A 26,190-nucleotide genomic window follows, 5' to 3' on the forward strand; every position below is an offset into this window, starting at 1 on the left:
GACATTGCGGGGAAGGTTTTCCCGACGCTTCCGGTGACAGCTTCCTCCTCGTTGTTCGAGGGAGCGTTGTCCGTGATGGAGTTGGAGGTGTGGGTCATCTGGGCGATTAATGGGATGATTCTGGAGGAGGATACCGTGTCGTTGATGGGGGTTACTGCCAAGTGGGAGGAGGAGCCGAGGGTGGCGCTGGAGGAGGGGTTGTGGTGTGGGATGTTGCGGAGGGTGAAGGTCTCAATCTCATGTGTGAGATTGGGATTGATATAGTTAAAGGTGGTGCACAGGGCGCACTTGATGAGGTCGAGGCTGCGCCGATTGTTTGAGGGGGTGGAGGACACTTGCGAACGGTATGGGAGGGATCGAGCCCACCACCTGCACGTTCTGGTTCTGCCCGAAGTTGGAGAGATTTTGGAGGTCTTTTTTCAGCATCAGGTCAGCAATCTTGGACTTGTCGCCCGAGGGCCATATTTGGGGTGTCGGACCGGCAGACGGGGAAGGGGATAGATGTTTTAGCCTTCGTCTCTCTTACTTGAAAAGACCCCAAAAGTGCATCTCAATCAAGGAAGTTCTTGTGACGAGTAGCCACTGTTGTAATGTAGGCAAACACACTCAGTGCTGAGTCACCCCAGATTATAGTGAGATTTGAAACCACGTCCTTCCACCTCAGATCTAGCCGGAGTACATGCTGACCGAGGTTCTGCTGCTCGATCTATTTGGTGAGCACAAACTCTCAGGATTTCGGAATTCATTCAATCAACCTTCATTTGACACGTTCAAATAACTTTTACATGATCTCACAGCACTAAAAGATCTATCTCGCCAATAAGTGATGCTTATCTTCCCAAGTAAGATCGGTGAGTCAAATCGGAGTCACGCAGGACAGGCGCTAACAGGGGTCGACTGCAGTTCCTGCGGTCTCTCGGCTCCAGCTCACGGTTTCCTTGGCTTCATGTTGAGGGTTCTTCTATCCTCTTCCTGCGATGGCTGTTCCTGGGTTGTCGCTGCCAGTGTTCTGGTCGCCAGTGTGGGATTTTCACAGTAACTTCATTGCAGTGTTGTTGTAAGCCTACTTCTGACACTAATAAAGATTATTATACCGTATTTCTCAAGGGGTTGTGTGACTCGGGACCCACATTCCTGCATGTAGCAAGCCACCGAATCCTATAATTTCAGCGGACACCATCCCGTCGTTCCAGTTAATCAGGTTATTTCCTGGTGTTTGTCTCATCAGACAAGATCTCGTGACTCCAGTTACTAGGGTATCTTCTGATGCAGCTACAATCACCTGCGATATCGTATTGTCCGCTGAACCCGTAACTTGTTAAGCCCAATATTGCTTCGAGCCACTCGACCCCTCAGAATTGGCCACTTTTTGAACCGGATGCAATTCGGTCTGGCTGCAGCTGTCCACCGAGTGAGACACCTTAAACTCAGACATGGGTGTTAAACAATCGTCTCGCTTTACGCTGTGACTTAACACTTCGAGACCAAGGGAAACCTTACTGCGATGTTTCCAATGCCACTAGCAGTGACCACACGCTGACTCATTCTGTCTCCTTCGTTTCCCCTGCCACGACACCGTGAAGCGATCGAGTAACAGTGGCACTTTGGAGAATTCACAAAAGTTTCTTCACCAGCTCGTTCTGTGAAAGGTTTTGTTTTCAATTCTTCATGGGACATGAGCATCGCAGGCTGCACCAGCATTTGTTACCCATCCCTAATTGAGAGGCCAGTTAAAAGTCAACCACGTCGCAGTGGGCTTGGAGTCACATGTAGGCCAGACCAAATAAGGACGGCGGATTGTTTTGCGCTCTCTTCCATCCAATCGGACATAGAACATAGAACAGTACAGCACAGAACAGGCCCTTCGGCCCTCAATGTTGTGCCGAGCCATGATCACCCTACTCAAACCCACGTATCCACCCTATACCCGTAACCCAACAACCCCCCCCCCCCTTAACCTTACTTTTTAGGACACTACGGGCAATTTAGCATGGCCAATCCACCTAACCCGCACATCTTTGGACTGTGGGAGGAAACCGGAGCACCCGGAGGAAACCCACGCACACACGGGGAGGACGTGCAGACTCCGCACAGACAGTGACCCAGCCGGGAATCGAACCTGGGACCCTGGAGCTGTGAAGCATTTATGCTAACCACCATGCTACCGTGCTGCCCCAAATAAATCTATCGAGCCCAATTATTTTTTTTCCCCCCAATTAAGAGGCACTTTAGCGTGGCCAATCCACCTACACTGCACATCTTTGGGTTGCGGGGGTGAAACCCATGCAGACACAGGGGAGAATGTGCAAACTCCATTTGATGGAGTGGTGACCTGGGGCCAGGATTGAACCCGGGTCCTCAGCGCCATAGGCAGCAGTGCTAACCACTGCACCACCGTGCCGCCCCAAACATAGAAGGTTATTATTTTTTCAAACTAGTTACACATTATCCAGGCTTCTGAATATTCTTGTCGTATTCCGTTATTTTTTTTGCTTGTAAAATACTTTACAGTTGCTAATGATAGCAACACTTGTGAAGTTAGAGTTTTGTAAGCACGCATTGCGGGTTGTTTCGTTAAAGCAATGGGATATCGTCCTGGCCAATATAGTCACAGCCGAGTTTTGCAAAATTGATGAGCGGGATTCTTCGTTAGCCGACGCCGAAATCGGGGCGTGCGATCAGGCAGAGAATAGCTCCCGACGCCAAAATCTGGGCAGACGCCGGTTTGATGCCAAATCGTGAGGTTCCGTCACCTCGGAATCAATGCGATGCACGCCACGCGTACTTTAAACACCGTTTGCATATCATTAGCGGGCTTACCCGCAATTCTCCGCCTCCGATGGGCCGAGTTCCCGATGGCGCAGTCCATGTGGGGCTGTGTAGCACTGGGCTAAATCGCTGGCTTTGAAAGCAGACCAAGCAGGCCAGCAGCACGGTTCGATTCCCGTACCAGCCTCCCCGAACAGGCGCCGGAATGTGGCGACTAGGGGCTTTTCACAGCAACTTCATTTGAAGCCTACTCGTGACAATAAGCGATTTTCATTTCATTTTCATGTGTGCTCTCAAAAATCATGAACCCGACGTGGTGCCTACTGAGAGAGATGGAGGAGGATGGACGGTGTCCAACACCGCCATACTTCGCCAACTGTCGTGCCGCTGGTCGGGGGGGCTTCTGCCAGGACCGGGGGGGGGGGGGGGGGGGGGGGTTGGCCAGGAGATGGGCTGTGGGGTCGAGGTGGCCATGCAGCTGCGCCCGCCGCCGACAGCCCACTTTAAACCTCGTGCCAGGGGCCATATAGGTGCCCCCCCCCCCCCCCCCCCCGGCCCAGTGTCTCTCTCCCCCGCTTTCCCCTTTCTCTGGGGCCAGCCACGGTTAGGCTGAGCTGGCGGACACGTCGTCGGAAGGTATTCAGAAGGGCAATGCAGAATCCAGCTGACTGCCTTCCCCTGCTGTTGTCGTCGCAGTGCCCGTGGAACCTCCCGCGCCCGCCAGGACGCCTCGCCTGAAAGGTGGCACCTCTGGCACTGCAGCACCCACGTAGAGCTACATTGGAGGGTCAACCTGGACCCCAAGTCACGAGAGCGGGAATTTGGACCAAAGGCGGTTTTACTGGGAGCTGAGAGTGTTGCTAATTGAACCACTGCAGGCATTTATGTAAAAGGGAAGTGACGGGGGCAGGGGCGAAGGGGGGAGTCCCTAAAACTAATGAAAGCAGAACGCTTGAACAGACGGAACAGGAGCAGGAGTAGGCCACTCGGCCCCTCGAGTCTGCTCTGCCATTCAATATAATAATCTTTATTGTCACAAGTAGGCTTACATTAACACTGCAATGAAGTTACTGTGAAAATCCCCCAGTCGCCACATTCCGGCGTCTGTTCAGGTACACTGAGGGAGAATTCAGAATGACCAAATTACCTAATAAGTACGCCTTTCGGGACTTGTGGGAGGAAACCGGAGCACCCGGAGGAAACCCACGCAGACAGGGGGAGAACGTGCAGACTCCGCACAGACAGTGACCCAAGACTGCAATCGAACCTGGGATCCTGGCGCTGTGAAGCCACAGTGCTAACCACTGTGCTGCCCCGGAGGCTGATCGGAGTTGCAGATTCCAAATTGCCGCGGTTACCATTGACTCCCTTACCGGACAACAATCTACCCGCCTCCATCAGAACAATGACTCCCCGCCTCACCTGCCTTCTGAGGCCAGGGAGTTCCAAATTCGCACAACCCTCTGAGCGAAAGGTTTGATTTCCAGGAAGTCAGAAAGAAGCGCGGAGTATGTTTGAGTCGTGGGTGCTTGCTGCAAAATAGTTTCAACTGCTTCCTCTATGCAATTCTGGAGGGTTCCTACACATCCGGAGGGGGACAAAAGCTGTGAACATAAGAACTAGGAGTAGGAGTAGGCCACCTGGCCCCTCGAGCCTGTTCTGCCATTCAATGAGATCATGGCTGATCTTTTGTGGACTCAGCTCCACTTTCCGGCCCGAACACCATAACCCTTAATCCCTTTATTCTTCAAAAAACTATCTATCTTTACCTTAAAAATGAAGGTAACCTACATAATGAAGGAGCCTCAACTGCTTCACTGGGCAAAGAATTCCATAGATTCACAACCCTTTGGGTGAAGAAGTTCCTCCTAAACTCAGTCCTAAATCTACTTCCCCTTATTTTGAGGCTATGTCCCCTAGTTCTGCTTTCACCCGCCAGTGGAAACAACCTGCCCGCATCTATCCTATCTAATCCCTTCATAATTTTCGTGTCGCGTCTTTTCGTCCGACGTCACTTCGTCCAACGACACTTTGTCCACGTCTTTTTGTCCGCACGTCTTTTGGTCCAACGTCTTTTTGTCCAATTATCCAATTACAAATTAACTCCGTATAAAACCATTTAATTGATAAAATGCAAGTACAATACAGCAAGTGAATTTAATTGCTAAAATGCAAGTCATTGATAAAATGCAAGTAAAATGCAAGTTGAAAAATGCAGTTAAAAAATCTAAAAATGCAGTTAAAAAATCTAAAAGTTTACTAATTACTTAAAATTCCCGAAGTTACTTAAAATTGATGTAAATTGTAAGCAACATTCCTCAAGAAATCAATTTTTGTTGTAGAATCATATTCAACGACCAGTCTTTTGAGGCGTTCAGTTATTTTCTCATATCGCGTACATGAAGTCGACTGATCTTCCTGAAGAATTTGAGTCTTTTTGCCTATTATGAACCCTTCCTCTTCCTTCAGAGTTTTGATTAACCTCCAGATATTCAAATGAGCTCCACCCGCCGAATGCTTTACCGCAGAATGAAACCCCTCAGCAGCATTATTTGTTCTCGGTAGATCTTGTAGAACACGCTGATTAACATTCCATACAGCTGTCGGGAATGTAGGTGTTTCTCTCCTTCGTCTGGCACCACGTCCTCTCACAATGCCTATGTAAGTCAGGTCGAAGTAAACGATGAATTCAGCAGGTAGAACATAGAACAGTACAGCACAGAACAGGCCCTTCGGCCCTCGATGTTGTGCCGAGCAATGATCACCCTACTTAAACCCACGTAACCCGTATACCCGTAACCCAACAATCCCCCCATTAACCTTACACTACAGGCAATTTAGCATGGCCAATCCACCTAACCCGCACATCTTTGGACTGAATGAAAGGTATTTCTTCATCGTCTATCAAATCTTCATAAGCCTCTTCGACATCTTCAACGGGGAGGAAAGCTAATGCTGAAAAACATCGAATTTTAAGACAGAATTCAGAGTCTGTATTGTATTTTTCTTTGAGGCCTAAATCGGTAATTTTTCGAAACACAGATTGGCTCAAATGAAACAAACATGCCACGACAGATGAATTAAGGAATGATGAATTAATTGCCTTGTGAACTGCAACTTCGAAATCTGCCATGATATCAATCGGATCTGTATTAGGTTGCATAATTTTCAATTGGTCAAAAAATAATTCGTATGTCTGCTTTCTTTTATTCGGCAGTAATGCAAAGACCCGTGGAAAACTGCTTCCTTTAACTTGTACATGAATGCAGAACAGTTGAAACCACTGTTGTGGCACAATCTTGAATGTCCCATCGCATGCCCAATGACGATATGATGCTAAATCCTGAAGAGCACTTTCTGATGCGAATACTAGTAAGCGCTGTTGATCCTCGGCGCCCGAATCGTATCTCAGAAACTGTTCGCCATTGTCAAGTTTACAATATTTGTCAGGTATTTCAAAATCGTGTCTAGCCGCTGGATTAGCGGGAAATCCAGAATTTTTTTGTCGGCACCTTTGAATAGTCCTTGAGACGACGGGCAACCTAGGGAGTTGGGAGCAGGAATTTTCTGATAGCTGTGTAAACTTGGCCGCTAGTATGCTATGCGAACTTGCTGCTATGTTTTCCACTGCTTCATGCTTTATTTCTGCAACTGCTTTTCTAGCATTTAACGAATCAACATCAGCTGGATGAAGGTGCTCATTAGAGAAATAAATAATTTTCGGCTCATTGTTTTCCGTTACCGTGTGAATCCGCACTGAACACAGCCTTCTTTTCTCACATCTCCAGTATTCTTTTCCTAGGTTTGGACTGCTCGAACAAAAATCGTAGATGTAGTTATTTTCATCAGCTACCTTCCTTTTGCTCTTCGTTGACACAATGAACTTTGCCATTTCGGGATGGGCGAATTAAGAAAGATAAGAACGATAATATCTATCATTTAACGAGGCTCGTTAAAGGAAAGAGAACGATAATAACTATCCTTTAACGAGGCTCGTTAAAGGAAAGAGACCGGTAATAAAAATCCTTTATTGCATATTATACCTTGCTATGTGCATTAGAGAAGATTTCTATTTACAAAAAGTTAATGTGGGGAGTGGAGTGGAGTGCTAATAAGCAAGTTACAAAAAGTCAAGTTACAAAAAGTCTTTGACGAAAAAAATCATCGGACAAAAAGACGTAGGACCAAAAGACGTGGACGAAGTGTCGTTGGACGAAATGACGTCGGACGAAAAGACATAGCACCCATAATTTAAAATGTTTCTATAAGATCCCCCCTCATCCTTCTAAATTCCAACGAGTATAGTCCCAGTCTACTCAACCTCTCCTCATAATCCAACCCCTTCAGCTCTGGGATTAACCTAGTGAATCTCCTCTGCACACCCTCCAGTGCCAGTATGTCCTTTCTCAAGTAAGGAGACCAAAACTGAACACAATGCTCCAGGTGTGGCCTCACTAACACCTTATACAATTGCAACATAACCTCCCTAGTCTTAAACTCCATCCCTCTAGCAATGAAGGACAAAATTCCATTTGCCTTCTTAATCACCTGTTGCACCTGTAAACCAACCTTCTGTGACTCATGCACTAGCACACCCAAATTTCTCTGCACAGCGGCATGCTTTAATATTTTATCGTTTAAATAATAATCCCGTTTGCTGTTATTCCTACCAAAATGGATAACCTCACATTTGTCAACATTGTATTCCATCTGCCAGGCCCTCGCCCATTCACTTAACCTATCCAAATCCCTCTGCAGACTTCCAGTATCCTCTGCACTTTTCGCTTTACCACTCATCTTAGTGTCATCTGCAAACTTGGACACATTGCCCTTGGTCCCCAACTCCAAATCATCTATGTACATTGTGAACAATTGTGGGCCCAACACGGATCCCTGAGGGACACTACTAGCTATTGATTGCCAACCAGAGAAACACCCATTAATCCCCACTCTTTGCTTTCTATTAATTAACCAATCCTCTATCCATGCTACTACTTTACCCTTAATGCCATGCATCTTTATCTTATGCAGCAACCTTTTGTGTGGCACCTTGTCAAAGGCTTTCTGGAAATCCAGATATACCACATCCATCGGATCCCCGTTATCTACTGCACTGGTAATGTCCTCATAAAATTCCACTAAATTAGTTAGGCACGACCTGCCCTTTATGAACCCATGCTGCGTCTGCCCAATGGGACAATTTCTATCCAGATGCCTCGCAATTTCTTCCTTGATGATAGATTCCAGCATCTTCCCTACTACCGAAGTTAAGCTCACTGGCCTATAATTTCCTGCTTTCTGCCTACCTCCTTTTTTAAACAGTGGTGTCACGTTTGCTCATTTCCAATCCACCGGGACCACCCCAGAGTCTAGTGAATTTCGGTTTAGAATTCTGTTGGCCCTTATAATTATTTCATAGAATCCACACAGTGCAGAAGGAGGCCGTTCGGCCCATCGGGTCCGCAGCGACCCTCTGAAAGAGCACTCCACCCAAGCCCACTTCCCCGCCCTATCCCAATGACACCCTTACCTAACCTACACATCCCTGCAAACATTTGCAATTAACACCTCTCACAGGACTGTTTGCCACTTGCCGTTTGCGTCCAGATTCAGGAATAGGTCTCTTAAAGGGCTGCAGGCCTTGCAATACTCCGCCAATGCTTGGGTTCCCGCTGGCTTGGGGGGCTGCAGAGAGTTAATGACATTGGCAGCCGTTTAAAGAACCTTTGAGCAGGGTGAGACCAAAAGGAAATGAGCGAGCCGGTGAGCTTCAAATGGGAGTTAGTGAATAGGTGAGTGAGCGCATGAATAGGAGAGCGAGACTGAGAGTGAAAGAATGTGAGAGAGTACATAGAACATACAGTGCAGAAGGAGGCCATTCGGCCCATCGGGCCTGCACCGACCCACTTAAGCCCTCACTTCCATCCTATTCCCGTAACCCAATAACCCCTCCTAACCTCTTTGGTCACTAAGGGCAATTTATCATGGCCAATCCACCTAACCTGCACGCCTTTGGACTGTGGGAGGAAACCGGAGGAAACCCACACAGACAGAGGCCCAGCGGGGAATCGAACCTGGGACCCTGTAAAGCCACAATGCTAACCACTGTGCTACCGTGCTGCCCAAGTAAGTGAAGGGGAATCAAACCGATTCAATACTATCGATACCACTTTTATCAACCCAAAGCTTCACTGATACTAACATAGCCAGGTTCTGAATCATCACGCTCTTCATATACCGAGACCTGTCCAACATGGGATATAATTTACTCATTTGTTTGTAATTGCTTATGGTTTCGTCAAATATTTGTATCAACTATTGAAAAAAGGCCATTCAGCGATCATAAATTTTTGATTTGACAATGGATTATTGAGGTAAAAGGAAAGGATAATTTTCATTTATATACTGGGCGGGACTTTGAGGTCCTACTCGTCCTACATCCGGACATTCCCTCCCGAGGTCAACGAATCTTTCAGCAGTCCGTCAAATTGTCCGTCCCGCCAGCGACAATTCCCCCTGAACGCGGGACTGGAAAATCTACCCCAGCGTCTTTCCTTACTTCAGAACATCTCAAAGCGTTTTACAGCCGGCGAATTACTTTTCAAGTGTAGTCGCTGCCTTCATGTAGCAGCCAATTGGTGGACAGCAAGCTGCCACAAGCTGCATTGTACCCATCACCAGATGGAGGAATTGAAGGCGAAATGTGGGCTGTCCGGCTCGGACATGTTCAGGTACCTCCAGGTGGGGAGCTTTGTTAGGAACATGTTTCCGGAGTTCCCGATGGTGCCACCGCCATCCTTATTGGAGAGGCTCCTCGTCTGCAGGGGGTTGGAGGAGGGCAGTACGTCCCGCATGTATGAAGAGATTGTTGGGAGGGGTAAAGGCTTAATGGGTGGAGTAATTGGGGTCATTACTGGAGATGAGGATATGGAGTGAGGCACCGCGGAGGGTGAACGCCACTTCGGGTGTGCGACACAGAGCCCGATCCAGCTAAAGGTGGTGTTTCGAGCTCCCCTCACTCAGCCGAGGATGTGTCGGTTTTTTGAGGGGGTGGAGGACAGGTGTGAGCACTGTGTGAGTGGGTGTGGACACACACACACACACACACACACATCCCGTTCCAAGCTGATGGATTTTTGGAGGTCCTTTTTTCAGCATCATGCCGGCGATCCTGAGCTGGAACCCTACCCCTCTATGGCTATATTTGGAGTTTCGGATGTGCCGGAGCTGTGGACAGGTGAGGTGGTGGATGTCCTGTGGGGAGGTGGATGTCCTTGCCTTTGCCTCGTCGCTGATGCAGAGGCGGATCCTGTTGGGCTGCAGGCTAGCAAACGCCACTGAGTGCTTCGGCGTGGGTGGGGGATTTAATAAGAGTTTTTGCATTTCGCAAAGGTCAAATACACCACGAGGGGGTCGGTCAAAGGGTTCTACCAAAAATGGCTGCCGTCTATGTTCTATATTAGATTGTTGGTCACTGTTAGCTGTTAGAGAGGGGTGGGGGGGGGGGGGGGGGGGGGGGGGGGGGGGGGGGGGGAGGGTATAAAGTGGGCGGGGGGTGGGTAAGTAGGTGGGGGGAGTTCTACTTTCCTGGATTGAAGGGTCATTTTTGGGATATTGGGTAAATGGAAGGGGCATCTGTGGTTATGCCTCTCTCCCTCCCACCCACAATCTCCTGTTGATTATTCCTTCTGCTGATGTGAGCAGTCTAGTCAAACCCTGGAGACTCCTGCGGTAATTTACATGCCCCCTTCATGCATTCCCTGTGGCCGGCTAATCCACTGCTAGCTTCGAGGGGAGTTGAAGGCTTTCTCCTCAAAATCTTTGGAGTTGACCACGGAGGATGGCATCCTCCTGCAGGGCACCAGGGTTGTTGTCCCGGCGAAGGGACAGGCTTTTGTGTTGAAGGGCCTTCACCACGGACATCCCAAAATGAAGATGCTGGCGAGAAGCTATGTCTGGACATGGCTACGGAGACGTTGGCCTAGTAGTGGTCCATTTGTCAAGAGCACCAGATGCCCTCCGCAGCGGCACCCCTACACCCTTGGGAGTGGTTGGGGCACCCTTGGTCTTTCACGCATGCCGATTTCGCCAGTCCCTTCTTGGCTTCCATGTTTCTCGTCCTGGTGGATGCCCACTTAAAGTGGCTGGAGATCCACAAAATGGCGCCAATCACTTCCCAGGCGATCATTGAGCGGTTGCCCGTTTCTTTTCCCACCCCAGGAATCCTGGAAGTACTCGCGACCGATAGCGGTGGCCTCGTTCACGAGTGAAGAGTTTGCTGCTTTTGTGAAGAGCAACCGGATTCACCATGTCCGCACCGCCCCATACCACCTGCATGGATTGCTTTGGCAGAGAGGGGCCGCACAGACGGTTAAACAAAAGCTCAAGAAACATCTGCCTCGATGGACACAGGACCGACAACATTCTCGGACAGAACCAAGCCACACGGAGTAACTGGGATGGCCCCTGCTGAGATGTTAATGGGTCCATAGGCTTTGCACTCAACTAAGTTTGATTCCACTGGATATCGGTGCAAAGGTGCACGGGACCAATATTTGCAAGGGCGTTGCCCAGTTAGACGTTGACCTCTTCGACACGTCACACCTGACAACGCGATGTTCGTTCAAAACTTCAATGATGGTGTGAATTGCGCTTTCACATAGCCGTCCGTCAGTCCAGAAGTAAAACACTCGAACACGTCAGTAACGAATATTCGTTTATTCACGGCCGGGACAAATCTCCAAGTAGTCGGGGAACCACCTTCGAGAAGTGCCAAAGTCCATAATATGGACTGTCTCTTTATACAAACAGCTTAGAGGTGGTCCCCTTAAATTCCTAGATACACCAATGATTTGGCAAGGATCCAGAAGATGTGCTTATATGAAATTATTATCCTAAGAAAGGCTGGTGACTATGATGCAACTTGCTGCTGCTAACGGTTTTTCTTATCCGATCTGTCCCTCAGGTTCAACTTCCTTATCTCCAGCTCTCTCGTGCTCCTGAGTCAGCTCTTTCACATTCCAACGTCCCAACTTCCTTATCTCCTTCCCTCTCATGCTCCTGAGTCAGCTCGAGTCAGCTCTTTCGCATTCCAATATCCCGTGTCTCAGTGGACAAGGTTTCACATACTCATCTTTGCTGTCCCTGCATTATCAGATACAGAATTCTACTCTCATCTCACTCCCTCAACGCTTTAACATTTTTTTACTTGAGGATCACAGATATATTTCAGACCCTTAATATTACATACAGGCAGCAAGGTTTAAAACAAATAAATGAAATTCACTTCCACAATGGTCCTCGCTGGCTCTCTCAGATTGTCGTCGTTGAACGGGATCTGTCTTATACCACGTTCGGGTCCGAGGACAACTAATGAAACGACACCTGGATCACATTTTCTCATGGACGTTGCTCCCTCGTAAAGTGACTCAAAGAAAGCCTGACCTGGATCATCCAGCCTGCTGTGACTGCAGTCTCTCTCGACTCTGACATGCCTGATGTTGTGTCTTCGGTCTCCGATATGGAGACACAGGCCTCGGAGGTCTCGGCCACCAGCTCGGGATCTATGGGGTCGGAATGCTCATCTTCCCCGTGCTCCTTGCGGATTACGAGCTCCTCCGCTAGGGGCAGGATGTCTCTGTCACCCAGTGTATATAAGGTTGGCCTGTCATGTCATTGACATAGATTTTACAGTGCCGAAGGAGGCCATTCGGCCCATCGTGTCTGCACCGGCTCTTGGAAAGAGCACCCTACCCAAGGTCAACACCTCCACCCTATCCCCAGAACCCAGTAACCCCATCCAACACTAAGGGCAATTTGGACACGAAGGACAATTACTGTGACTGCAGCTATCCAGCTCTGAAAACAAAACTAAAACACACCCTGCAGCAAACAGCCTAAAACGAAAGTAAAAAGCTGACAGACAGCCCAGTTCCACCCACACTCTGACATCACTGATAAACACCCATTTCTTTCAGGTACATTTCTTAAACAGCCATTTCTTAAAGGTACTCTCGGTAGCATTGTGGATAGCACAATAGTTTCACAGCTCTAGGGTCCCAGGTTCGATTCCGGCCTGGTCATTGTCTGTGCGGAGTCTGCACATCCTCCCAGTGTGTGCGTGGGTTTCCTCCGGGTGCTCCGGTTTCCTCCCACAGTCCAAAGATGTGCAGGTTAGGTGGATTGGCCATGATAAATTGCCCTCAAGTGTCCAAAATTGCCCTTAGTGTTGGGTGGGGTTACTGGGTTATTGGGATAGGGTGGAGGTGTTGAACTTGGGTAGGGTGCTCTTTCCAAGAGACGGTGCAGACTCGAGGGGCCGAATGGCCTCCTTCTGCCCTGTAAATTCTATGAAAAGGTTACAAATAGGGTATTGCCAAGTTTGGGTATTTTAACTTTCTAGATTGCAAGCGGAGTCCTGGTTTGGGCCGAGTTTATTGGATGCAGCCGACTGACACAGTGGACATTGGTACCCCTGGGTTAGAGAAAGTGGATTGACGGCCCCATACTTCCTGTTCTGACTGTGACTCAGCAATTTGCAGGAAAGGTCAGATGTTTTTTGTCCCAAGCGGGGTATCGAACCTGGGACCCTGGCGCTGTGAAGCAACAGTGCTAACCACTGTGCTGCCAGCTGCCCATCGTGCAGTTGAGTGAAATGAAATATGAACCAGGAGTTGGACAGGACCGGCAAATCGTTGATGCCCAACTGGTCAAGTTCAAAATATATAATGTTATCGCTCCCCAGGCCTCTTGCCCCCTCGGTGAAGATTCCCCTGAAAACAAACCTCTTTGGCAAATCTATCCGTCACTTGCCCTCACATATTTTTTCTATTCGCTCATGAGATTTGGACGTTGCTGGCCGACCAGCATTTGTTGGCCGTCCCTAATTGCCCCCTGAGAAGGTGGTGAGTGAGCCGCCTTCTTGAACCGCTGCAGTCCTTGTGGTGTAGGTACACCCACGGTGCCGTTAGGGAGGGCGTTCCAGGATTTTGACCCAGCGACAGTGAAAGAACGGCCGATATAGTCCCGAGTTCCGTTATCTCTCCAGGTGGCTCAGCTTTGCTTGATAATATTGCCCCCATGCACCTTGGAATGACTACACCGAAGGCACTATATTAATGCACGTTGTGATCATGGGCGGGATTCTTCGGTTCCCCAGCTGCGTGTTTCTTGGCGGCGGGATTCTATATTCCCACCGTTTGCCAATGGGATTGAAGCCACCCCACTCTGCCGGGAACGCTGTGGTGAGCTACTGGTGGGAAAAGTGAATTGCAACGACCAGAGAATTCCAGCCTATATTTACCCCAAGAAAAATCTTTGGGGGGGGGGTTTTGGGGGTGAGGTTTCCTCTCGGAATTTTCATCATTATTTGTCTCTGCTACCCAGCTATATTGATACACGTTCCTATCTCTGGACTTGAGCACGGAAGCTGGATGAAGTTCCGGTGACTGAGGGAGTGCTGCGCCGTCGAAGGTGCCGGCTCTTTGTGAGGTGTTGAACTGAGATCACAGTTGCCCGATGTTAAAAACTGCATGTCACTGTTGGAAGGAGGCCAGGCATGTCATGTGCCTTGACCAACAGTCCTTACTCAATGACAAAAACAAAATCTAGTCCGTCCTGCCAGAGTGGCTGACTTGAAGAGGCTTTGATAATAATTGTACCCTCACTTCACAAATTGTTGATTGTGAAGTAATTAACTCTGATAAAAACACTTCAAAAGGTTTCCAACACACCAAAGGGAAGTGTTTCATCTTCGTCTGATAGATCTTTGGTATTGATGTGCTGGGAGAGACATCAAGGATTCCAACACCACAGAGGAAAGACTTTTAACTGCAGCTTCACCTGCTGAAAGATGGTGTCATGATTTTCAAAAGCTGCAGTGCGATGACCTGCCACGCGGCCCCCATCCCGGGAGAGACCCCAGACCCGAGCCCCTCCAACCCGGCCAGAGCAACTCCCCCAAATCCTACCTCCCCTGAAAGATCCCCCTCAGCAACCTGAAGCTAAGGGCAGAGCGGGTACTCACCTCCTTACCTCCCACCCCCAGCCCAGGCCGAGACCCTGATCAGCCCAGGTGCAGCAGGTACGAGACTCGCAGCAGGTTCAACGTCCAGCAAGATGTTTCGGCACTCATGCCTTCTGGAATTCTGCCTGGGGCCACATTTTGTTTTCAGACCACATATTGTCAAGCTCGCAATGATGTTGTTTTAGTAAGTTTACTGTGAAGGCGTCACAATCCAGAAAACACACTTGGACTAATTTTGGAGAATTGTTTGTCCTTCTTTGTTCTAACAAGCTGAGGGATCCTAGCTATATTCACATTGAAATGAATTTACTCCATTCATGTAGCAAGTTCGATTCCCCGCTCGGTCACTGTCTGTGAGGAGTCTGCACGTTCTCCCTGTGTCTGCGAGGGTTTCCTCCGGGTGCTCCGGTTTCCTCCCCACAGTCCAAAGACGTGCAGGTTAGGTGGATTGGCCATGCCAAATTGCCCTTAGTGTCCAAAAAGGTTAGGAGGGGTTATTGGGTTAAGGGTATAGAGTTGAACTGAGGGCTTAAATGGGTCGGTGCAGACTCAATGGGCCGAATGGCCTCCTATCTGCACTGTATGTTCTATGTATAGCGCTTTTAGCACACAAAAAGGTCCCAAGTGCTTAAAATGTTAAGAATTCAAAACTGTTCCATTATAACACACATTTCATACTTTAATGATCAGGATAATTTTATATACGCAATCCCTCGTGCAGGTCAACAGAAAATCCATGATTATATCTAAACTCACACACACACACACACACACAAACATAAAAATACATACACAAACACAACACCCACACACACAAAAAACAAAAACACACACACAAATGCACAAACACACAAAAACATAGACACAAAAACACACACACAAAACACATACTAACAAAGAACACACACACACACACAAAAACACACACACAAAAACACATACATACGTGCATGCACATATACACCCAGCACATACACAGTACAAACACATACACACGTGCATGCGCACACACACACACACACAGACAAAAACATATACATGGCACAGCGACACAGTGGTTAGCACTGCTGCCTCACAGTGCCAGGGACCCACGTTCAATTCTGACCTCGGGTGACTGTCCGTGCAGAGTCTGCACGTTCTCCCCGTGTCTGCGTGGGTTTCCTCCGGGTGCTCCGGTTTCCTCCCACGGTCCAAATATGTGCAAGTTAGGTGGATTGGCCAGGCTAAATTGCTCCTTGGTGTCCAAAGGTGTTAGGTGGAGATACGGTGATAGGGTGGGGGTGTGGGCTTAGGGGGGTGCTCTTTCAGAGGGTCAGTGCAGACTTGATGGGCCGAATGGCCTCCTTCTGCACTGTAGGAATTCTTTGATTCTAAACACACACACACACACAAAAAAAAAATCAGAAATACACACACATAAAACATGTGGGAACATCCAAGAGGGATTCACCAGCCAATCATTGGGGTAACCCTCTGGAAGGCAATGTAGGGGAGATAGGAATTTGTGGATCATACTGTTCAACTTAATAGATAAAAGCAGAACATTCTGAAAACACACAGCAAGTCTGCAGAGAGAAACAGGGTTAATGGGCAGCATTTTCCTGGTCCCTGGATGGCGGGAGTGGAGGCTTGGAGGGTGGTGGGGCTGGAGTGGGTGCCAATCAAGCGCTCGAGCTTTGTTCTGGATGGTGTGAAGAGACCATCAATTCAAAAGACACGTGATTGGAAGTAAACAGTGGTTTTAATAGTCTTACAACTGAGCCTGCCTGCGACGAGAGGAACTGAGAGCAGGCTTACCACTGCAGTGCTTTATACTTCCGGTTAGTGGGAGGAGCCATGGGCGGAGCCCAGTACAAACTCCTCATCTCCCCCTATGGGCAGAACCGCGCAACGGCTTCGTATACAGAGCCCACAAGGACACAATACATGTAATACAACACAGTGTGAATTACTAGGTATATAATTCACCACATGGTGTTGGCACATACATGACTCCAGTCCGCACTCTATTGATAGTCTCCAAAAAGAGTTGGGGCAAGTTGATCACTTTGCCAGGAAATCTGGCCTCCTTCTCAGGCAAACATGGTGGAGGGAAAAAAAATGTGGCTTTGTCCACATTGGCCATTCTCTGGGAACAAGTCAAAGGTGAAACTGAGCCAATCAAACATTGTAGATCACGGGTATTGATCCCCTGATGCATACGCTCAGAATTTTACTGCATTAGGGTAGAGAGCTGCTAACAGGCAGGAATTTAACAAACTTGATTGAATCCTTTGGCGAGAGGGGATGACCAGGGCACTGCATACGGACTTTCAAAAGGTAAAGTGTCACATAATGAAATGAAATTAAATGAAATGAAAATCGCTTATTGTCACGAGTAGGCTTCAAATGAAGTTACTGTGAAAAGCCCCTAGTCGCCACATTCCGGCGCCTGTTCGGGGAGGCTGTCACCGAATAGACCTATTACCAAAATTAAAGCTCATGGGATTAAAAAGGCGGCGATATATAAATTTGAAATTGACTGAAAGAGATGGGGAGGCAACAGTCGTGAACGATTGTTTCAATCTTTGAAATTGGTCAGTGTAGGGGCGGCAGGTGGCGCAGTGGTTAGCACTGCTGCTTTACGGCAGCGAGGACCCAGGTTCGATCCCGGCCCCGGGTCACTGTCCGTGTGGAGTTTGCACATTCTTCCTGTGTCTGCGTGGGTCTCCCTCCTCCCCCCCCCCCCCCCCCCCAAGCCAAAGATGTGCAAGGTAGCTAGATTGGCTACGTTAAATTGCCCCTTAATTGGAAAGGAATAAATTGGGTACTCTAAATTAAAAAAAAAAGAAATATATATAAAGAAAAAAGGTATAGATGAGATTCCGAATAGGGCTCCAGGTTAATGTCTAGAATATTGGAGAGAGTGTCGAATAAAGATGACCAGAAACCGAACAACTTTGGACGGGACTAGACACGCGAGTGTGGTCAGCAGGGGCGAGCGGGCATCGGTCACATTTGTTGTGTTCGGGGGGAAATCCCGTTAATTCTGGCCTTGGTAAAGCGAATTTTGTGCAGGCCTTGAAGTTGAATCGAGCTTAACCGAGCACAGGAGGATGTGGAGTTGATCGGAGATAGGGCCTCCTCCACCTGTCGTCGCTGAGGCAGGGCCCAAGCTCAGCCTCCCCAGCCCCTCTCACCTTCTGGAGAGGGGAGGATATCAGGAGACCTTACATGGGGCAGCAGGGTAGCAGGGTAGCATGGTGGTTAGCATAAATGCTTCACAGCTCCAGGGTCCCAGGTTCGATTCCCGGCTGGGTCACTGTCTGTGTGGAGTCTGCACGTCCTCCCCCTGTGTGCGTGGGTTTCCTCCGGGTGCTCCGGTTTCCCCCCACAGTCCAAAGATGTGCGGGTTAGGTGGATTGGCCATGCTAAATTGCCCGTAGTGTCCTAATAAAAGTAAGGTTAAGGGGGGGTTGTTGGGTTACGGGTATAGGGTGGATACGTGGGTTTGAGTAGGGTGATCATGGCTCGGCACAACATTGAGGGCCGAAGGGCCTGTTCTGTGCTGTACTGTTCTATGTTCTATTACAGCCTTGAGATAGAACCACTACTGGCTTTGGGGGCACAGACAGAATCTTCTCCAACGAAGGTTGGGGTGGTTAAGGGAAGAATGGAAAGCGCGTGCGGACGAAACCATGGGCTTGAAATTAGCACGAGACTAGATTTCGGTAAATCAAGAGCAAAGAAAGTCTGCTTAAGTCTTTATTAAATACTGGTTAGGCTTGGAGAGACTGGTAGCATACCTCAAACATGAACATGGGGACATCTTACACAAGTTGGTCATTGACCATAACACTGCTAAAATCCAGATAGGGCCGAGCCGCAGGGTAAAATGTGTTCACAAGGGAGAAACGCGAGCTCATTTCTGCTTCTGCTGCCAGCGGTTCCTCCTTTAACACTGCAATCTATCCATCAGCATCGCACGTGTCTCCTGCACAGATGGCAGTCACTGTTTAAACCGTTTCCCTCTCTCTCGATCACAGATTTTTTTCTTTCCCCGCAGATGACAATCACTGCCTCAGCCATTTGTCAATCTCCTTCATCGACCACAATCTCATTTTAGAGTACCCAAATCATTTTTTCCCAATTAAGGGGCAATTTAGCGCTGTCAATCCACCTGACCTGCACATCTTTGGGTTGTGGGGGCGAAACCCACGCAGACACGGGGAGAATGTGCAAACCCCACACGGACAGTGACCCAGAGCCGGGATCGAACCTGGGACCTCGGCGCCGTGAGTCATTCAGTGAATCTTAATACGGCACAACTAGAGGGCAACATGCTGGTGCAGTGGTTAGCACTGCTGCCTCACGGCACCGAGGTCCCAGGTTCAATCCCGGCTCTGGGTCACAGTCCGTGTGGAGTTTGCACGTGTTTGCGTGGGTTTCGCCCCCACAACCCAAAGATGTGCAGGCTAGGTGAATTGGCCACGCTAAAATGCCCCTAAATTCTAAAAATATATATATTTTTTAAATATTCTGGAATTGAAAAGCTAGACTCAGTAATTAGAACATAGAAAATTAAAAAACAGTACAGCACAGTACAGGCCCTTCGGCCCACGATATTGTGCCGACCATTTAACCTAATCTAAGATCAATCTAACCTACACCCCTTCAATTTACTACTGTCCATGTGCCTGTCCAAGAGTCGCTTAAAATGTCTCTAATGACTCTGACTCCACCACCTCTGCTGGCAGTGCCTTCCACGCACCCACCACTCTGTGTAAAGAACCGACCTCTGACATCTCCCCTATACCTCCCTCCAATCACCTTAAAATTATGTCCCCTTCGTGACAGTCATTTCCACCCTGGGGAAAAGTCTCTGGCCAGCCACTCTATCCATGCCTCTCATCAACTTGTACGCCTCTATCAAGTCACCTCTCTGCCTTCTTCGCTCCAGTGAGAAAAGCCTTAGCTCCCTCAACCCTTCTTCATAAGACATGCCCTCCAGTACAGGCAGCAATTGTACAGATGAGTTCATTACTTCAAATAATTTGCACTGTTTGGACAGTTAATTAAGGGAGGCATGGTGACACAGGGCTTACACAGCGCCGGGGACCAGAGTTTAACTCCGGCTTTGGGTGACTTGTGTGGAAACTGCATATTCTCCCTGTGCGCGGTCAATTCCAGCCCCACAGACCCCGGAGTCACAACGCAAGTGGGTCAACCAATGATTCTTCTAAAAATACCCAAAGTCTTTGGCCCCTTGGCTGCCTAATAATTACAGTCACCAGGTTTGTAAATTTGAACACAATTGCTGTTTATTTATAACAAGAACTATGATGAAATACGCAATAGGTAAGTTAGTTAGCCATTACCTAATACCTAACTCCTCCTTTAACTTCCCCCAACCCCCCCCCCCCCACATACACACACACACACGAGACAGACTAAAACAGAGGGGTGGAAAGGGTAAAAATCACAGGTGAAAGGAAGAGAGAGTCTTTGTTTCTGATGATGGCACCTAGCACGCAGCCAAATCGAGTCCCAGTCCATCTCTCTCACAGGTGCCAGCCAGTCTGCAACACCAGTTGAAACCAGCACAGGCTTCCGGATTATTCTGCTAGAATGAACAATACAAGTTGCTTACTTTAAAAATCTTCATTATTGTCACAAGCAGGCGTACATTAACACTGCAATGAAGTTACTGTGAAAAGCCCCTAGTCGCCACATTCCGGCGCCTGTTCAGGTACACTGAGGGAGAATTCTATGCTTGACCCATTTTCTAATCTCCATTTTGCATTTTCTTTTTTTTTTTTAAATGAATCCAAGCTGGTTACGGACATTAGTATCACCCTGCGTCATATCTTACTAATTTTTTCTCAGGCTCCTTGATTGTTCAACGTGCCCTTGAGTTCCTCCTCTCCAACACCTGGTGTTTGTTGCACCGGTATTCCTGGACGTCATCCCCTGAAGAGCTGCGAAGACCTTAAAGCACAGTGGATAGCAACACCACCCACCCACCTCCTCCACAAGTCCCCAGGGCGGGATTCTCCGCTCGCCGACACCGAAATCGCGTGCGGCGATCGGCCGGAGAATCTCGGTTTGCGCCAAAATCAGGGGCGGCGTCGCTTTTGCCATGCTCCGCCCGCTCAAAAATGGCGTGCTTGAAGAGTACGTGGCACGCCATCGGGACGGCCTCAGGAGGTCATCTGAGGCCCTCCCCCGATGGGCTGAGTTCCCGACGGTGTGGAACACTTATCCTTTTCTTTTCGTGGACCCCACATGGCGGCTGTGTCGGAGGCTCGGGGGACTGGTGGAGGGGGGCTGCTCTGGAGATGGCGAGGCTGGTTACAGTGGGGCAGTTTTTGGCAGGGGTCCATGGGCGGCCGGCGCCATGTTGCACGGCGTGGCCAGGGACCCTACAATTTATCCGCGGGTAAAGCCGAGGAATTTATACTGCGCGGCGGCTGCTGCCCCCCCCCCCCGGATGGAGGATCGGTGCAGCTTTTGCACCATTTCTTCTGGCGTGAAACGCGACTGTTCGCATGCCGGCGTCAACACCAAGTCTTCAAATCGGAGAATCCAGTCTTCAAATCGGAGAATCCAGTCTTCAAATCAGAGAATCCAGTCTTCAAATCAGAGAATCCAGCCCCCAATCTCTCCTCCAATTCTGAGTCAGACGCTCCCCGGTTCAATTCCCACTCCAGGACTCATTGGTTGTGGAGGAAGCGATTGCGAGGCGGCACTGATTATTGTTTTGTTATTGGCCAAGGTTGAGAGAACCCCAAAGTTTATCATGGAGTTCACCTGACCCACAACTTTTAATAGATTGTGGTATGGGGAGCACACGGCCCACTCTACAGGTGTGGTACAGCAGAAATGGAAAAGTATTTTTTAAAGCAAAACAATGTTTATTCTATGAACTCAAGTTAACCTTTTTAAAACATACAGTGAACATCTTAGCAACCATCAATTCAAATACAGCCCCCAAAGAATACAACACTAAGTAATCCTTAATAACTTCCCAAACAACATCCAGATGACAAAAGAAACAACTGTTAACAGAAGCACATCAGGTTTACATTCACTACTGAAAACATTTATAATTCCGAATTCACCAAATGATCAAGAGATAGTCTTTTCATGGCAGAGAGATCAACAGTACCCCCTGCTCTGTTTGGCTTCAGCTCCAACACTGAAAATGAAACTAAAACACACCCTGCAGCAAACAGCCTAAAACAAAAGTAAAAAGCTGACAATCAGCCCAGCTCCACCCACACTCTGACATCACTGATAAACACCCATTTCTTAAAGGTACATTACTTAAACACTCATTTCTTAAAGGTACTCTCACATGACAGTTTCTATACTATCCCACAGAAGACGTGGGACAAAAAGCTACAGCCTAGGAAAGCACACGGTAACAGATGATACAACTGGTTTGTTTCTTCAGGTACTTTGCAGGTTTTAGAGCCACAGGAACCACAACTACCATCTCTAGAAATTGACTATCCGTCATCAGTTCTTCACCCAGTGGCAATTCAAGTTCCAACATTCCTCCTCAAGCTAGATACAACTAGTTGGAGAGAGAGAGAGAGAGGCCTCCCATGGTTTTGTGGACGGTGGATAAGAACTTAGTAAAACTTCCACAATTTGTGTCTCTCAGTTTGATCTTGCGACGAAAGCCAGTCACCACAATGATTAAGCTTCTGGAAATGAGTAAAGTGAGAATACCTTATCTAAACTCTTCATCTGCGGCAATGCTACAATTCCGAGAAGAAAGGGATAGCGTTCGTGGTATTCTATAGTGTAAACCATGATTAACCTATGCTGATAGTCTTTGACTGTCTAATTTCAAAATACACTCTGTAAGTTGGGGCAGCAGGAGTAGCATGGTGGTTAGCATAAATGCTTCACAGCTCCAGGGTCCCAGGTTCGATTCCCGGCTGGGTCACTGTCTGTGCGGAGTCTGCACGTCCTCCCCGTGTGTGCGTGGGTTTCCTCCGGGTGCTCCAGTTTCCTCCCACAGTCCAAAGATGTGCGGGTTAGGTGGATTGGCCATGCTAAATTGCCCGTAGTGTGCTAATAAAAGTAAGGTTAAGGGGGGGTTGTTGGGTTACGGGTGTGGGGTGGATACGTGGGTTGAGTAGGGTGATCATAGCTCGGCACAACATCGAGGGCCGAAGGGCCTGTTCTGTGCTGTACTGTTCTATGTTCTATGTTCTAAGTATGTGTCTTTAGCGAGTTAGAACGCAGAGGCCAATAACACACCACCGAGAAACACACGGCTGGGGGAAACCGGAGAATCCTGTCCAGAATGTCCACGATGCCGAAGGAGGCCATTCGGCCCATCGTCTGCGTGCTGTCTGGAGACGAACTTGCCGGCCTCACCTCTGACCCTCGACCTCGTGACCCTGCGGGTTACGCAGGGCAGGTTTAAGTAATTTCTTAAAAAGGGGGGTGCCTGACTCTACCACCTTTTCAGGTAGTAATTATTGGTTTCACGGCCCGCCGCACGCACGCGACGGGACGCTGATGTCACCAACGGGAGCGAGCCCCGGTTAAATTGAAAACTGCCCTGGTTCCCAATTTCTGTCTCTCGTGCGATCTAACTGGCTCGTGCGGACTGTCACGTGGTGCAATGTGGCCGGTACATCACGCCCCCGTCTTTCCTTAAAAAGGAGAAAGTAGACAGAGCCTTGTTACAGGAGGCGTATTTAAATGAGACGGAGCTCTTCAGGTTGAGTGAGACTGGATGGGGCAGATTTTCTTCACCTCATTGTCGACCAGTAATTGGGAATGTAGCAATTTTGGTCAATACGATTGTTCCCGTCAAGGTGGAGATTTGGGTAAAGAGTAAGGGGGGGGGGTAGATGAGTGATGGTCCGCCGGGTCGGAGAATCGCCGGGGGGGGGGGGGGGAGGGGCGGCGTGAACCCCGCCCCAGCCGGCCGCCGAGTTCTCCGGCGCCGGAGAATTGGCGGGGGCGGGAATCGCGTCGCGCCAGTCGCTCGCAGCGCCCCCCCCCCCCGGCAATTCTCCGACCCGCGATAGGCAGAAGACCCGCTCGTCCTATGCAGGTCCCGCCGGCATAAATTGGACTAGGTCCCTCACCGGCGGGACCTGGCGGCGCGGGCGGGCTCCGGGGTCCTGGGAAGGAGGGGCATGGGCCGATCTGGCTCCAGTGGGTGCCCCCGCGGTGGCCCACCGATCTATGGGGCAATATTTTCCTACACGCCAGCCGCTGTGGTCCTCCGCGATGGCCGACGCATAGGGGAATCCCCCACCCTGCGCATGCGCAAGGACGACGTCAACAGCCGCTGACGCTCCCGTACATGCGCGGACCGGCGGAGTCCCTTCGGCCCCAGCTGGCGTGGCGCCAAAGGCCTTCCATGCCAGCTGTATCTTTGGGGCGGCCCGATGCCGGAATGGTTCACGCCACTCCGTCCCGCCGAGACCCCCCCCCGCCGTGTACGGGAGAATCCCGCCCTATGTTTCGATAATGAATGTGTATGACCTTCCAAATCATTCCCTGGAGTTTATTACTGAAGTCTTTATGGATTTTGCAGAGTTGGCCTCAGCTAATTATTTTATGGGCGGAAACTTTAACTGTCACTTCAATCTCTTGGTGGATAAGCTCCCTTGAAATCCCCGCAGCCTTCAGGCAAGGCGTTGCCGTGGGTTTGTGAGGAGGCGGAATATTCAGGCGGTTGGGGAACACACATCCGAGAGATAAAGGATTTACATTTTTCTCTGTCCCTCATCAATATTGCACTAGAATTGACTATTTCTTCAGGCCTAGACCAATCCTATATTGGGTATCCTCCTGCACTATGGGTCACATTGTGATCACTGACCTGTTTGCCTTGTGTTTTTAACTCGGCCTGCCAGTGTGAGGTGCCATCCAACACACCCTGCCCACGCTCCGCCGGCCACAGCAGGGGTCCCTAGGCACCGGACCCCAGACTCTGTACCCCAGCCACCCGCTGGTAATGCTACCTGGAGCGGGCGCTGGGCCCCTCCTTTGGTCCACACCCTCACCCTCAGGTCGCGGGGATGTCCCCGGTGCTGTGGCCTAACGTTTCGGGTGTTTGAACGTTAGCTGCTGCCTCTGTGGTGTTGAAGTCTCCGGTTTTCAGGCAAAGCGTCCAGGCCTCACTGTCTGATTGGGATGTCAGGCAGTAACGTCAACCTACGGGAATCCACTTGGGAGGTGTGAAGTGCTCGCATTACTAGAATGGCAAATAATAATAATAATCGCTTATTGTCACGAGTAGGCTTCAATGAAGTTGCTGTGAAAAGCCCCTAGTCGCCACATTCCGGTGCCTGTTTCGGAGAGGCCGGTACAGGAAGTGAACTCGCGCTGCTGGCCTTGTTCTGCATTACAAGCCAGCTGTTTAGCCCACTGTGCTAAACCAGCCCCTTGATTTCCTATTAGTGATAGCCTTCAGCTGCACAGCCAGCGACCGCTCGTCAGCGTGGGTTAAAGTGACCTCAACCATATTACCACGGACGGGGCTCTGTCCTGGGAGTTTTGCAGAGTTGGCCTCAGCCATTATAGGTATACACGATCCAGGGAGTGGCACGTTGGACCCACAGGCACTAGACCACTTGCCCCCTCCCCCCCCCCCCAAACCAGGGGTGTTCGCCCCCCCCCACTGATGGTGGCCCACACCCCTCAACCACATGGCCGCTCGCTGGGGAGCCGGTTACATCATGGGAGGCCACGATAGCACAGTGGATAGCACTGTTGCTTCACAGCATCAGGGTCCCAAGTTCGATTCCCGGCTTGGGTCACTGTCCGTGCGGAGTCTGAACGTTCTCCCCATGTGTCCGTGAGTTTCCTCCGGGTGCTCCGGTTTCCTCCCACAAGTCCCGAACTACGTGCTTGTCAGGTGAATTGGACATTCTGAATTCTCCCTCCGTGTACCCGAACAGGCGCCGGAGTGTGGCGACTAGGGGCTTTTCACAGTAACTGCATTGCAGTGTTAATGTAAGCCTACTTGTGACATTAATAAAGATGATTATTATTATTATTACAGCAAAAACCTCCAACTGAAGGCCGCCCAGAATGAAGAAAGGTGGACTGGAAGAAGTCCAACTGAAACAGACACTTTTATCCTTTTTATTTTACTTCACACCTCTCTTTCCCCTCTGTGTTTGTCTGTCTTGACCGTGTAGAGAGTGGAGCGAGTCAAGGTGGGGGGGGCAGGTGAGGAATTAGATAAAAGTTAACCAGTTGTATTTGCTGCATATTTATTTCTTGTTATTAATAAAAATAGGGCGGCCCGGTGGCACAGTGGTTAGCACTGCTGCCTACACCGATGAGGATCCAGGTTCGATCCCGGCTTGGATCACTGTCCGTGTGGAGTTTGCACATTTTCCCCATGTCAGCGTGGATTTCACCCCTGCAGC

The sequence above is a fragment of the Scyliorhinus canicula genome, chromosome 24, assembly GCF_902713615.1.
Source record: "Scyliorhinus canicula chromosome 24, sScyCan1.1, whole genome shotgun sequence".
NCBI lineage: Eukaryota > Metazoa > Chordata > Chondrichthyes > Carcharhiniformes > Scyliorhinidae > Scyliorhinus > Scyliorhinus canicula.